The 14036-nt window shown below is 43.4% G+C and overlaps 1 long non-coding RNA gene across 1 annotated transcript; it reads left to right on the top strand.

The window, feature by feature from the left end:
• Positions 1–5702: 5702 nt before the first annotated feature.
• LOC122926496 lies at positions 5703–7391 on the top strand. The gene is made up of 3 exons (XR_006387682.1): positions 5703–5764; positions 5949–6008; positions 6986–7391. It is a non-coding gene; the product is annotated as an uncharacterized LOC122926496 (long non-coding RNA).
• Positions 7392–14036: the final 6645 nt, after the last annotated feature.

Here is a 14036-nt window from a genome sequence, read left to right as displayed (position 1 = left end):
ATGGGCGCAGATGGAGGAGGCACTTATGGGGGCAGATGGAGGAGGCACTTATGGGGGCAGATGGAGGAGGCACTTATGGGGGCAGATGGAGGAGGCAGTTATGGGGGCAGATGGAGGAGGCACTTATGGGGCAGATGGAGGAGGCACTTATGGGGGCAGATGGAGGAGGCACTTATGGGGGCAGATGGAGGAGGCACTTATGGGGGCAGATGGAGGAGGCACTTATGGGGGCAGATGGTGGAGGCACTTATGGGGCAGATGGAGGAGGCACTTATGGGGCAGATGGAGGAGGCACTTATGGGGGCAGATGGAGGAGGCACTTATAGGGGCAGATGGAGGAGGCACTTATAGGGGCAGATGGAGGAGGCACTTATAGGGGCAGATGGAAGAGGCACTTATGGGGGCAGATGGAGGAGGCACTTATGGGGGCAGATGGAGGAGGCACTTATAGGGGCAGATGGAGGAGGCACTTATAGGGGCAGATGGAGGAGGCACTTATGGGGGCAGATGGAGGAGGCACTTATGGGGCAGATATGCAGAGATGTGTATGTGGCGGTTTAGAATCAATGTGGGTGAAAGATAGAATCAGATGTAGAAGAGCTGAATAAGCGCTGTTCAGCCACAGTACTAATGGTGAAGGAAATAGACGGATTTAGCAGAGATGTGTATGTGGCGGTTTAGAATCAATGCATGTGAAAGATAGAATCAGATGTAGCAGAGCTGAATAAGCGCTGTTCAGCCACAGTACTAATGGTGAAGGAAATAGACAGATGTAACAGAGATGTATATGTGGTGGGTCAGCATCAATGCTGATTGAAGAGAGAAACAGATGTAGCAGGGCTGTATATGAGACTGTTCAGCCACAGTGCTGGTTGAAGAGATAAACAGACAGATGTAGCAGAGCTGTATATGAAGCTTTTCAGACACAGTACTAGTGGGGGAGTAGAATAAAGATGTAGCAGGGCTGTATAGGAAGCCATTCAGCTAAAGTGATGTTAGGGGACTGGAGAAGACACATGTAGCTGAGCTGTATATGCATCTATAAAGATACATAGTGTAAGGTTTATACACAACTGGAGTACAGCTGTAATGGAAACAAATCTGCATCAGTGCTGGGGGGTGGGGGTTGGTCGTGTTTTATGGGATATATATATAACCGATTGAAGGAGTAAGGTAAGTAAATATAATTTAATTTAGAAAAAAAATACATACTACAATAGTACAAAAATACTCAATTTTATTAAGAAAATCACAAAAGACACATGATCAGCACTGGTCACAAATAAGACAATACATACAGGTTACAATACATGTTAAAAACCAAGTGAACCGATGGTAGGCTGCCAATGCAGATATCTAAAGTAAAGTGCAAGTGCATGGTTATACCCAAAAGGTCATAAGTAGTGGACATGTAGTATCCAAAAGCTGTAGCTATTAGACACCACAAATATCCACATGTATATATGTGTCAAAATTAGCCACAAGCCGGTGTAAATATATACACCAAAAGTTATCAAGATTAGGGCAATACCAAAAATCACAATTGTATTTGACACATAATGGAAACTATTGTATATACTGACCAATTGATTCAATTGTATCGTGCAGCAATACCACCGGTCCACTCCCCAACGCACGTTTCGCGTACAGCTTTTTCAAGGGGTATTGGTTGGCAAAGAGGAGGGTCATCCATAAATAGGTCAGGTGGATACATTTGATTGGTTGTTGGACTAGTGTTTAATTGCATTTGGGGCTCACCTGGGTATTATCACATGGCGGACTTTACTGGAACCTGGCCCCTCAGCCGCATGCCACCACATCCGGTGACGCCGCGCCGGTCCAGAGGAAGGCAGTCACGCACATCCTGTGCGACACGCGTCACTCTGGAGCGGCCGGCGGCACACGAATGCGGCGCATGCGCAGATCACCAAACATCCCTATTCCGCCATATTAGATAAGGGCACATGACATACCATACAGATATATCAGAAAATCAGATTGTTTTACATGAAATAATGACATCTTATCATATATACACCATAATAGGCACAGTTGTTACTATAACAGGCACAGTTGTTATCCTGAGGCATGAACACATATATACTGACAATCCACATCCAATATTTGTCAGTCTATCAATGTGTATATACACGTGCACAGAACCTCATCTCAATTCAACTTCAATGTATATGCATATATATATATATATGTTTGTCAGGCGACAATACCCGAAGTGCACTTGCACTAAACAGATATTGTACATCTGACCACAATAGTCATACACATCGAGTAACATTTAGTTCGATATGTTATACTATGGTGGTGACGCATGCGCAGGAGAGAGCAAGGACCAGGCCTATGCCAAATGCTGTGAAAAGCAAGTGATGAGAAATTATTATATATGAAGACAAAAAATTACAAGCTAATTGTCATAATAATTAGTTTTACAATATACTAAGGCCATAATTTGACCAAAACAATGTTGTCACTCGGACTGAAGTGGGGGGCCTTAAACTACAAATTAGGAGGATATTAGGCGTTATTATTCCTATCGACCTCTTTTTCTGACATACATAATTAGCCATGATAGGAGTAAGTAGTAATAAGGTCTCCCAAATCAGAAGCCTCATAGTGCAAAGTGAAGTGCTGAAAAAGAGAATTGTTAAATGTATAAGACAAGAAACAAAATAAAGTGAATGAATACCAATATAAGTTACGTCAATTCTACATGTTAATAGTAACTAAAGTGTCACCATTACATATAATTGGCTATATGCCGTGAATCAAAATTATATATAAGTATCCCAAATTGTTCAAACATAAGGAAAGAACAAATGAGGATATGCCCTGCCAAGCCGTGAGTATTTCGCATACACCCCTATCCAAGCACCAATCATCTGTACACCGATATAGCCGATGTTCAGACTGATCACATCCCCAGTCACACTAAAGGTATCATGCGGCCAATTCTCACACCCCGAGCCTCTATATGCATAGAAAAATCACCCATCCTATCCAGCACCCATTGATGAGTGCCCTACAATCATCGCCATACACATAAACAAAAAGAAACCTGGACAGATCACGGAGATTCAAGGAGGAGGCATCACAAGAAAGATGCAAATTTTTCTATGCATATAGAGGCTCGGGGTGTGAGAATTGGCCGCATGATACCTTTAGTGTGACTGGGGATGTGATCAGTCTGAACATCGGCTATATCGGTGTACAGATGATTGGTGCTTGGATAGGGGTGTATGCGAAATACTCACGGCTTGGCAGGGCATATCCTCATTTGTTCTTTCCTTATGTTTGAACAATTTGGGATACTTATATATAATTTTGATTCACGGCATATAGCCAATTATATGTAATGGTGACACTTTAGTTACTATTAACATGTAGAATTGACGTAACTTATATTGGTATTCATTCACTTTATTTTGTTTCTTGTCTTATACATTTAACAATTCTCTTTTTCAGCACTTCACTTTGCACTATGAGGCTTCTGATTTGGGAGACCTTATTACTACTTACTCCTATCATGGCTAATTATGTATGTCAGAAAAAGAGGTCGATAGGAATAATAACGCCTAATATCCTCCTAATTTGTAGTTTAAGGCCCCCCACTTCAGTCCGAGTGACAACATTGTTTTGGTCAAATTATGGCCTTAGTATATTGTAAAACTAATTATTATGACAATTAGCTTGTAATTTTTTGTCTTCATATATAATAATTTCTCATCACTTGCTTTTCACAGCATTTGGCATAGGCCTGGTCCTTGCTCTCTCCTGCGCATGCGTCACCACCATAGTATAACATATCGAACTAAATGTTACTCGATGTGTATGACTATTGTGGTCAGATGTACAATATCTGTTTAGTGCAAGTGCACTTCGGGTATTGTCGCCTGACAAACATATATATATATATGCATATACATTGAAGTTGAATTGAGATGAGGTTCTGTGCACGTGTATATACACATTGATAGACTGACAAATATTGGATGTGGATTGTCAGTATATATGTGTTCATGCCTCAGGATAACAACTGTGCCTGTTATAGTAACAACTGTGCCTATTATGGTGTATATATGATAAGATGTCATTATTTCATGTAAAACAATCTGATTTTCTGATATATCTGTATGGTATGTCATGTGCCCTTATCTAATATGGCGGAATAGGGATGTTTGGTGATCTGCGCATGCGCCGCATTCGTGTGCCGCCGGCCGCTCCAGAGTGACGCGTGTCGCACAGGATGTGCGTGACTGCCTTCCTCTGGACCGGCGCGGCGTCACCGGATGTGGTGGCATGCGGCTGAGGGGCCAGGTTCCAGTAAAGTCCGCCATGTGATAATACCCAGGTGAGCCCCAAATGCAATTAAACACTAGTCCAACAACCAATCAAATGTATCCACCTGACCTATTTATGGATGACCCTCCTCTTTGCCAACCAATACCCCTTGAAAAAGCTGTACGCGAAACGTGCGTTGGGGAGTGGACCGGTGGTATTGCTGCACGATACAATTGAATCAATTGGTCAGTATATACAATAGTTTCCATTATGTGTCAAATACAATTGTGATTTTTGGTATTGCCCTAATCTTGATAACTTTTGGTGTATATATTTACACCGGCTTGTGGCTAATTTTGACACATATATACATGTGGATATTTGTGGTATCTAATAGCTACAGCTTTTGGATACTACATGTCCACTACTTATGACCATTTGGGTATAATTATGCACTTGCACTTTACCTTAGATATCTGTATTGGCAGCCCACCATCGGTTCACTTGGTTTTTAACATGTATTGTAACCTGTATGTATTGTCTTATTTGTGACCAGTGCTGATCATGTGTCTTTTGTGATTTTCTTAATAAAATTGAGTATTTTTGTACTATTGTAGTATGTATTTTTTTTCTAAATTAAATTATATTTACTTACCTTACTCCTTCAATCGGTTATATATATTCTAATTAGGGGTAAGCCCGCAATCTTGTTAGGGCTATATATAGGTTTTTCATATTTATCTGTGTTACAGATTTGCCCTACGTAATGGATTTACGTTCTAAAGAGACGGAATGGCTGGCACAGGTCACAAGGATTTTCAAGGAGGAGAGCATTCCCAACCCTAATTCCATACAACCCGATGTATCTGAGACACAGAAACTTCTCAAGAATTTATACCGCAGTAGAACCAAAACATGGTGGAACAAAGCTGCGCTTGAACAGTACCTGACCAGAGATCTGGCACCTAGGGGCCTTCGAGTTCAGGTATGCCCTTCATTCCCATTGGGAGATGACATCTTAAAACAGAGATGGGAAGATGCCTGCAAACTATGCTCACGTACATTCATTGAGCTACTAATTGGATATGAAAAGAAACAATTGGAGGATATAGAGAAGTCAATTGCACCACTACAGGATAAGTTGCGACTGATAGGTAGCCCGGAAATGATGGCACGATTTGAACAAGATCTAAACAACGATCAAGCCCGATGGGAAAAAGAAATTCAAGAACAAAAGGCAAAGAAATTTCAGCGTGATATTGCAGACTACCAAAATGAAAGAATATTTCGGTGGCATTATAAACGCAATACCGATCGCTCTGCCTCAAGCTCGGTGACATCTATACGGAGCAATCACTCACAACGTGTTGAGGGTTCAACAGTAGTGGGACAGACGATGATGACATCAAAAACTCCAATCAAACGAAAATACAACAATCTGGATGACTCCAAAAATGGGGAACTAAAGGTAATTAACCTTTCGGATATAACCTTTTCTGATCCCCAACTGGAACTGCTGTCTTTTGGACTATCCTTTAGTCCTGTGTCTGTATATGACAACTTCACTGCAATCAAGGATACGTTCCTGTTTGCAAGGAAGCTGGTCTACAGAAAACACTTTTCTAAAACGTGTTCAAATGATATCTTTACAGCCCCGGAGGAATTGGAGGCGCTTCGAACACTAGAGGAACTACTGATGGAGCAGGAAGGAGGTGAGTCGAAATTTCCGCCCTTCACTCGTGGCCGGTCTGTCACATTTCCACCCTTGTCTCTGAGCCCGGCAATTGAAACGTTTGTAAAAATGGTGGTGAAGGACCTATTTATCCTTCCCACGAAACGTTCATATGACAACTTGAATCAATCTCAGAGAGTGGCTTTAAAACAATTAAAAGCAATGAAGAAGGTGGTATTTAAGCCGGCGGACAAGGGTGGAAATGTGGTAGTCTGGCCTATCGAGATGTATGAGGCGGAGGCCCATCGTCAATTACGTGACACCGCCTGCTACCGCAGATTGACCTCTAATCCTACCAATGACTATCAAATGCAGATACAGGCCGTTCTGCTGACAGCGGTGGAGTCATCAATCATTAACAGGACTGTATACAATGGCTTGGTGGTGAAGCATCCAATAACCCCCACACTGTATCTACTACCGAAGGTGCATAAATCTTCAACGAGACCTCCGGGTAGACCGATAGTGTCGGGGTGTGGTGGGCTTAGCGAACCCATTTGTCGTTTTTTGGATTTCTACCTCAAGCCATGTGTCCAATGTCTTCCATCTTATGTACGTGACTCCACCGATGTGTTGAAGCGGTTGGAGAATGTCCATATGGAAGATGATATGTACCTCGTGACATGCGATGTAGAATCGCTGTATACCTGTATCCAGCATGAACTTGGCTTGAAGGCCTCCAGTTTCTTTTTGCGGACAAGGAATCTATCGCCGGAACTGGTGGAGTTCATACTAGTTCTGTTGGATTTTGTACTCACACATAATCATTTCCTTTTCAAAGACCGACACTATCTCCAATTACGAGGTGTGGCGATGGGGGCGACTTGTGCGCCCTCATACGCCAACCTATTTTTGGGTCTTTGGGAATGTGAATACGTACAACAGATCATGGATGGGGCGGATGGACAGGTTATATCCTGGATCCGCTTTATAGATGATATTTTGTTTGTTTGGCAGGGATCCAGGACGGCACTTGATTTATTTTTGGTACAACTTAACGCGAATGATTGGAATATAAGACTGACCCAAACCATCTCCCAAAGTCAAATGACATTTTTGGATATCAACATCAAGACGACCACGGATGGCACTCTATCGACGGCAATTCATCGCAAGGATACTGCTGTAAACGCTTTGTTACACGCATCGTCCTTTCATCCACAACATCAAAAACGATCTATACCGATTGGTCAGTTTCTAAGAGCCAAAAGATTATGCACTACAACAGAGGACTTTGAAAAGGAATCAACTCAGCTTCGACAACGTTTTGTACAAAGAGGATACCACCCTGTGGTTATTGAACGGGGGTACCAGCGAGCTGTCAATACATCACGACAGACCCTCCTCACAACAAAGCCTAAAAAAGTCCATAATGCAGCGGTGGATGAGGCTCGACCAGTCTGTATGATCACGGATTACAGTCCACAATGGAATAACATCAGAAAAACGTTTGTAAAATATTGGCCTGTACTGCAGACCGATCATGCTTTGAATTCGGTTCTCACCTCGGCCCCCACTCTGGTCTCTAGACGCAGCAGGAATCTTAGTGACATTCTGGTATCCAGCCATTATGTCCCACCTAACAACCAGGAATTCCTGTTTCAGTCTAGGGGACCAAAGTGGGGCTCGACACCGTGCGGACATTGTAGCATCTGTAAGGCTATGGTAAAAAGTGTGTCATTTAGTGATTCATCTGGTAAAGATGTATACAAAATTGTGCACTTTATCAACTGTAGCACCTGTGGCGTCATCTATTACCCAACATGTCCATGTGGGTTAATCTACATAGGCATGACGACACGTGAATTGCGTATACGCCTTCAGGAACATCAGAGTGATATTCGGATGGCGTCAAAGGTGCCAGCTGATGATAGGGAACGAATATTGAAACTCAAACCAGTTGCACGACACTTTCGGTTGAAACACAATAATCGATGGCAGGACCTGAGGGTTCGTGGCATCGATAGGGTAAATCTAGGATCTCGAGGAGGCGATCTCTTCAGACGACTTGAACAAGTGGAAAGTAAATGGATAATTAAACTGCAAACCCAGGCGCCATATGGGTTGAATGACAAGGTGCCTTTTGCATCTTTCTTGTGATGCCTCCTCCTTGAATCTCCGTGATCTGTCCAGGTTTCTTTTTGTTTATGTGTATGGCGATGATTGTAGGGCACTCATCAATGGGTGCTGGATAGGATGGGTGATTTTTCTATGCATATAGAGGCTCGGGGTGTGAGAATTGGCCGCATGATACCTTTAGTGTGACTGGGGATGTGATCAGTCTGAACATCGGCTATATCGGTGTACAGATGATTGGTGCTTGGATAGGGGTGTATGCGAAATACTCACGGCTTGGCAGGGCATATCCTCATTTGTTCTTTCCTTATGTTTGAACAATTTGGGATACTTATATATAATTTTGATTCACGGCATATAGCCAATTATATGTAATGGTGACACTTTAGTTACTATTAACATGTAGAATTGACGTAACTTATATTGGTATTCATTCACTTTATTTTGTTTCTTGTCTTATACATTTAACAATTCTCTTTTTCAGCACTTCACTTTGCACTATGAGGCTTCTGATTTGGGAGACCTTATTACTACTTACTCCTATCATGGCTAATTATGTATGTCAGAAAAAGAGGTCGATAGGAATAATAACGCCTAATATCCTCCTAATTTGTAGTTTAAGGCCCCCCACTTCAGTCCGAGTGACAACATTGTTTTGGTCAAATTATGGCCTTAGTATATTGTAAAACTAATTATTATGACAATTAGCTTGTAATTTTTTGTCTTCATATATAATAATTTCTCATCACTTGCTTTTCACAGCATTTGGCATAGGCCTGGTCCTTGCTCTCTCCTGCGCATGCGTCACCACCATAGTATAACATATCGAACTAAATGTTACTCGATGTGTATGACTATTGTGGTCAGATGTACAATATCTGTTTAGTGCAAGTGCACTTCGGGTATTGTCGCCTGACAAACATATATATATATATATGCATATACATTGAAGTTGAATTGAGATGAGGTTCTGTGCACGTGTATATACACATTGATAGACTGACAAATATTGGATGTGGATTGTCAGTATATATGTGTTCATGCCTCAGGATAACAACTGTGCCTGTTATAGTAACAACTGTGCCTATTATGGTGTATATATGATAAGATGTCATTATTTCATGTAAAACAATCTGATTTTCTGATATATCTGTATGGTATGTCATGTGCCCTTATCTAATATGGCGGAATAGGGATGTTTGGTGATCTGCGCATGCGCCGCATTCGTGTGCCGCCGGCCGCTCCAGAGTGACGCGTGTCGCACAGGATGTGCGTGACTGCCTTCCTCTGGACCGGCGCGGCGTCACCGGATGTGGTGGCATGCGGCTGAGGGGCCAGGTTCCAGTAAAGTCCGCCATGTGATAATACCCAGGTGAGCCCCAAATGCAATTAAACACTAGTCCAACAACCAATCAAATGTATCCACCTGACCTATTTATGGATGACCCTCCTCTTTGCCAACCAATACCCCTTGAAAAAGCTGTACGCGAAACGTGCGTTGGGGAGTGGACCGGTGGTATTGCTGCACGATACAATTGAATCAATTGGTCAGTATATACAATAGTTTCCATTATGTGTCAAATACAATTGTGATTTTTGGTATTGCCCTAATCTTGATAACTTTTGGTGTATATATTTACACCGGCTTGTGGCTAATCTTGACACATATATACATGTGGATATTTGTGGTGTCTAATAGCTACAGCTTTTGGATACTACATGTCCACTACTTATGACCTTTTGGGTATAACCATGCACTTGCACTTTACTTTAGATATCTGCATTGGCAGCCTACCATCGGTTCACTTGGTTTTTAACATGTATTGTAACCTGTATGTATTGTCTTATTTGTGACCAGTGCTGATCATGTGTCTTTTGTGATTTTCTTAATAAAATTGAGTATTTTTGTACTATTGTAGTATGTATTTTTTTTCTAAATTAAATTATATTTACTTACCTTACTCCTTCAATCGGTTATATATATTCTAATTAGGGGTAAGCCCGCAATCTTGTTAGGGCTATATATAGGTTTTTCGTGTTTTATGGGAGACAAAAGCACAGATTATACGTTTACTAGCTGACAAGCTTTTGAGCTAATGTATAATATGGAATTATAGTTTTTGATAAACAAAATGGGTTTGTAAGAGATCAGACAGAGATTTTGTGTGTAAAACTGCAGAACAGCCATGTGTTACTGTGCACTGAGCTCACTTATCACAGCTCTCTGAGGATTCCCCAGCAGGGGGAGGGGCCTCACAGACACTGCAGGCTGCCAGACTGATGAGTCATACTCTTCACATGAACTAGCACGCAGGACTCAGCACTCAGTGTGATGTCATAAAGAGGCGTGGCCAGCCTTCACTCTAGCTGCCTAAGCCCGCCCAGCCTTATCTGCAGAAAACCAGGAAGTGAACAGCAGAGTGACTGCAGGGAAGGATGAATAAGCGAGATGAGAATACCCCTTTAAAGGGATTCTGTCACCAGGTTTCACCCCTGTCAGCTAAACATATGCTGATGTTCAGGACCTCATCAGGATTCCTAATGTGGGCTTCTAAATGTGATCCGTATTCTTATTTTGCTAATAAACAGGTTTTACTAACCTGTCACTCAAAGAAATAAGGTGCCCAAGGGGATGTCAAGGGATGCAAGGTGCCGTCCGCACCCGCCGCCGTTCGTGCCCAGCGCCGCCTTTCCAGACTTCTGCACCGCCTCCTAATCCTCTGTGCCGCCTCTCGCTCTCCCTCCCTCCCCTCTCCTCCTGCTGTAAGATCTCGCGCGTCCGCACAGAGATCTGAGAGGCTGGCGCCAGAGTGCAGGTCATACCTGGGTTGAGCGAAGTGCCGGCGCATGTGCACTTCGCTTTAAGAAGCCAAATCGAGAAGTCCGCACGGGCGCATCAGGCAGAGCCCTGTGCGCACGCGCGAGATCTTACAGCAGGAGGAGGGAAGGAGAGCGAGAGGCGGCACAGAGGATTAGGAGGCGGTGCAGAAGTCTGGAAAGGCGGCGCTGGGCACGAACGGCGGCGGGTGCGGACGGCACCTTGCATCCCTTGACATCCCCTTGGGCACCTTATTTCTTTGAGTGACAGGTTAGTAAAACCTGTTTATTAGCAAAATAAGAATACGGATCACATTTAGAAGCCCACATTAGGAATCCTGATGAGGTCCTGAACATCAGCATATGTTTAGCTGACAGGGGTGAAACCTGGTGACAGAAGTATTGAAGGCCTTATGAATATCTAGGGAGAGCAACATGGCTGGGATGCCCCCAACATTACAAGTATTGATAAGATGGGTAATGAGTCTAATGTTACCTGGAGCCTGTCACTGTGGGACAATGCCTACTTGGTCTTTACCGATCAAGAATGATAAGGCAGGTAGCTAAAATCTTGGTGAGGAGCTTCATATCAATATTGATAAGCGAGATGCGAGATAATTGACTGCTGGATCAAGGAGGTCTTGGTCATTTTGCTATTGCTTTCATTTGAGAGACTTTTAGCTCGAGCTCTCACCGTTTTAAGTGCCCGTTCTCATTTATGATGAGCAGCTGTCTGTATTAATAGCCCTCAGGGTACCGTTTAATGGGCTTCCTGGAGGGAGATAGGGGAGGAAACTGCAAATGCTCTTCTAAGCTTGTTTTGATTGAGGAGGATACCCCAGGGATCACTAAAAGTGAGTTATTTAGAGACTATAGTAGGGTGAGGAAATGGAACATCAACAAGACGAAAAATTCACTTATGGTGTCTTATAATATCTTATAATGTAAAAAGCAGTCAGGGACTCAGGGTCCTTTATAATTTTCATCAGTTGGGCAAGTTGCAATCTTCCTTTGATCATTAGGGAGTATCAGGTTAGCCTAAATGAGGTACAGTGGTAACCCCTATACCTGAAGATAACTGGTCAGAAACAAGTGAAACAGGGCCTCCCAGAAGACGGAGTATAGACAAATGGATATGAATACTTTTGTAATTGCATGTAATAAAAAAAAAAATTATAGCGATATTCACTGAAATCTATTAGGCCATAATGCACCACTTGATGTCTCATCCGGGCCCTGCACCAGAGAGTCCACCACATACCTTCAGTGCTCCCCAGGACACATAAGATACGCTATGCCACCAGAAATCCTCAGATCGGGAAGCTAGGTGCAGTCACGGAAGAGCCGAGTGTCCAGGTCCAATGCATAGCAAATAAGATGGTGGCCAGGCGCAGGCCTCAAGTCTGCAAAAACCAGGTCCAGGCCTCCAGAGAAGGTGTCAAAAAGGTTCTGGGAAGGTGAAGAGGAGTTAAGAAGGGAGAGATGGTGGATAGGAACTGGGCTCGTGGATAAAAGGCATATGTCAATGGCTATGTATGGGAGTTCTCCGTGAGCACGCCTGCTTCCCTACTCAGCCATGCCATGCCCCTTCCTTGTCTAATGCTTCTTTTTTTCCTTTTAATCCCATTCAGCCCCATATACACAAAATATAAACGCATGGCACAACCATTTTAAAATGGTCTGTAGTCTACACAAGTGAATGGTGACCACTTTTCCTATGTAAGGAACACTAAGGAGGCACTAAGGGCCTACAGTCCATTTATTCTACTCAGTTTGAAGGTGGCAGTTACAAATGCCTAAATGGCATGTCAAGCATGTTGGCTGTTTTGTCACAGTGTGTTGTCACTGACATGTGTCCCTCTTCCAGTTACTACCTAGCCAATGCCTTGCTTAGGTGTGTGGTCTAAACTACCAGGCCTGATCTTCAGCCCTTCTTCTTTGGTGTCTTCTGGCATAATAACTGACATGAAGTTCTCACAGCTGTATTCTGGTTCACCTGCTGCAGCAGGCCTTGGCTGGTGCTCACCCCCAGCAAGAATGTGAGTGCATAACACGCAGTTCACAGCCACACAATCTAACATGGCACCCTGGTCATGGTACTTATTTTGGGCCTCTTGAATCACCCCCAAATGTGGCTGATGCTCTTGACACATCATCAATCTTCATTTAAGGGGGGTTGGCATCTCTTCCATTATTTAGTAGCCAGACCATGCCAGTTCTGCTTGTGTCGACTAATACGGTAGGCACTTTTATCGATGCAGAGGAGGTGATGGTGGCGCAGGAAAGGAGGAGCTGGTGGGAAGAGAGAGGAAGCCGATGATCAGCTCTCTTCTACTTTGCCACCATGCATCAGTCTGGGGTCCAGATTTTTTTAACTCACAGAAGATTGTCGAGACCTTCTGGGACCCGCACCTATCTCTAGAAAGGAGCACCCACTGTTTGGGAGAGCACATGTGTGTCCGCCCCTTCATTTATTTATATGGAAGCGCTGAAAATGGAGAGGGCACCACACAAGCATGTCCACTGCTCCATTCTCTTCTATGGAAATGCGGAGTCGGCTATTTTTCGGCATTCCTGTGGAAATGAATGGACGGTGTGCTCTCACTCTCTTTGGGAGTCTCCTTCTAGAGATAGGTGAAGGTCCCAGAGGTGGGACCTGTGCCAATCTGAGATTGATGGCACATCCTAGTGATATGCCACCAATATTCAAGATGAGACAACCCCTTTAGGTTTATTGGCATTAAACCAGAAAACCTCTTTAAAGGGCATCTATCAGCAGATTTGTACCTATGACACTGGCTGACCTGTTACATGTGCGATTGGCAGCTGAAGACATCTGTATTGGTCCCATGTTCACATGTGCCCGCATTGCTGAGAAAAATGATGTTTTATCATATGCAAATGAGCCTCTAGGAGCAACGGGGGCGTTGCCGTTACACCTAGAAGCTCTTCAACTGCCATGCTCACTCCACTTTCAATGATTTTAGGAGATGTCAGAACCAGGTATGATGAGGTATCCTGTCAGACAAAGTGCAGAGTGCGTGACAGTTGCAGAGAGAGCAGAGCCTCTAGGTGTAATGGCAACACCCTAGTTGCTCCTAGAGGCTCATTTGAA

Source organism: Bufo gargarizans, chromosome 1, assembly GCF_014858855.1.
Source record: "Bufo gargarizans isolate SCDJY-AF-19 chromosome 1, ASM1485885v1, whole genome shotgun sequence".
Taxonomy (NCBI): domain Eukaryota; kingdom Metazoa; phylum Chordata; class Amphibia; order Anura; family Bufonidae; genus Bufo; species Bufo gargarizans.
This window is presented reverse-complemented; position numbering and strand designations above follow the sequence as displayed.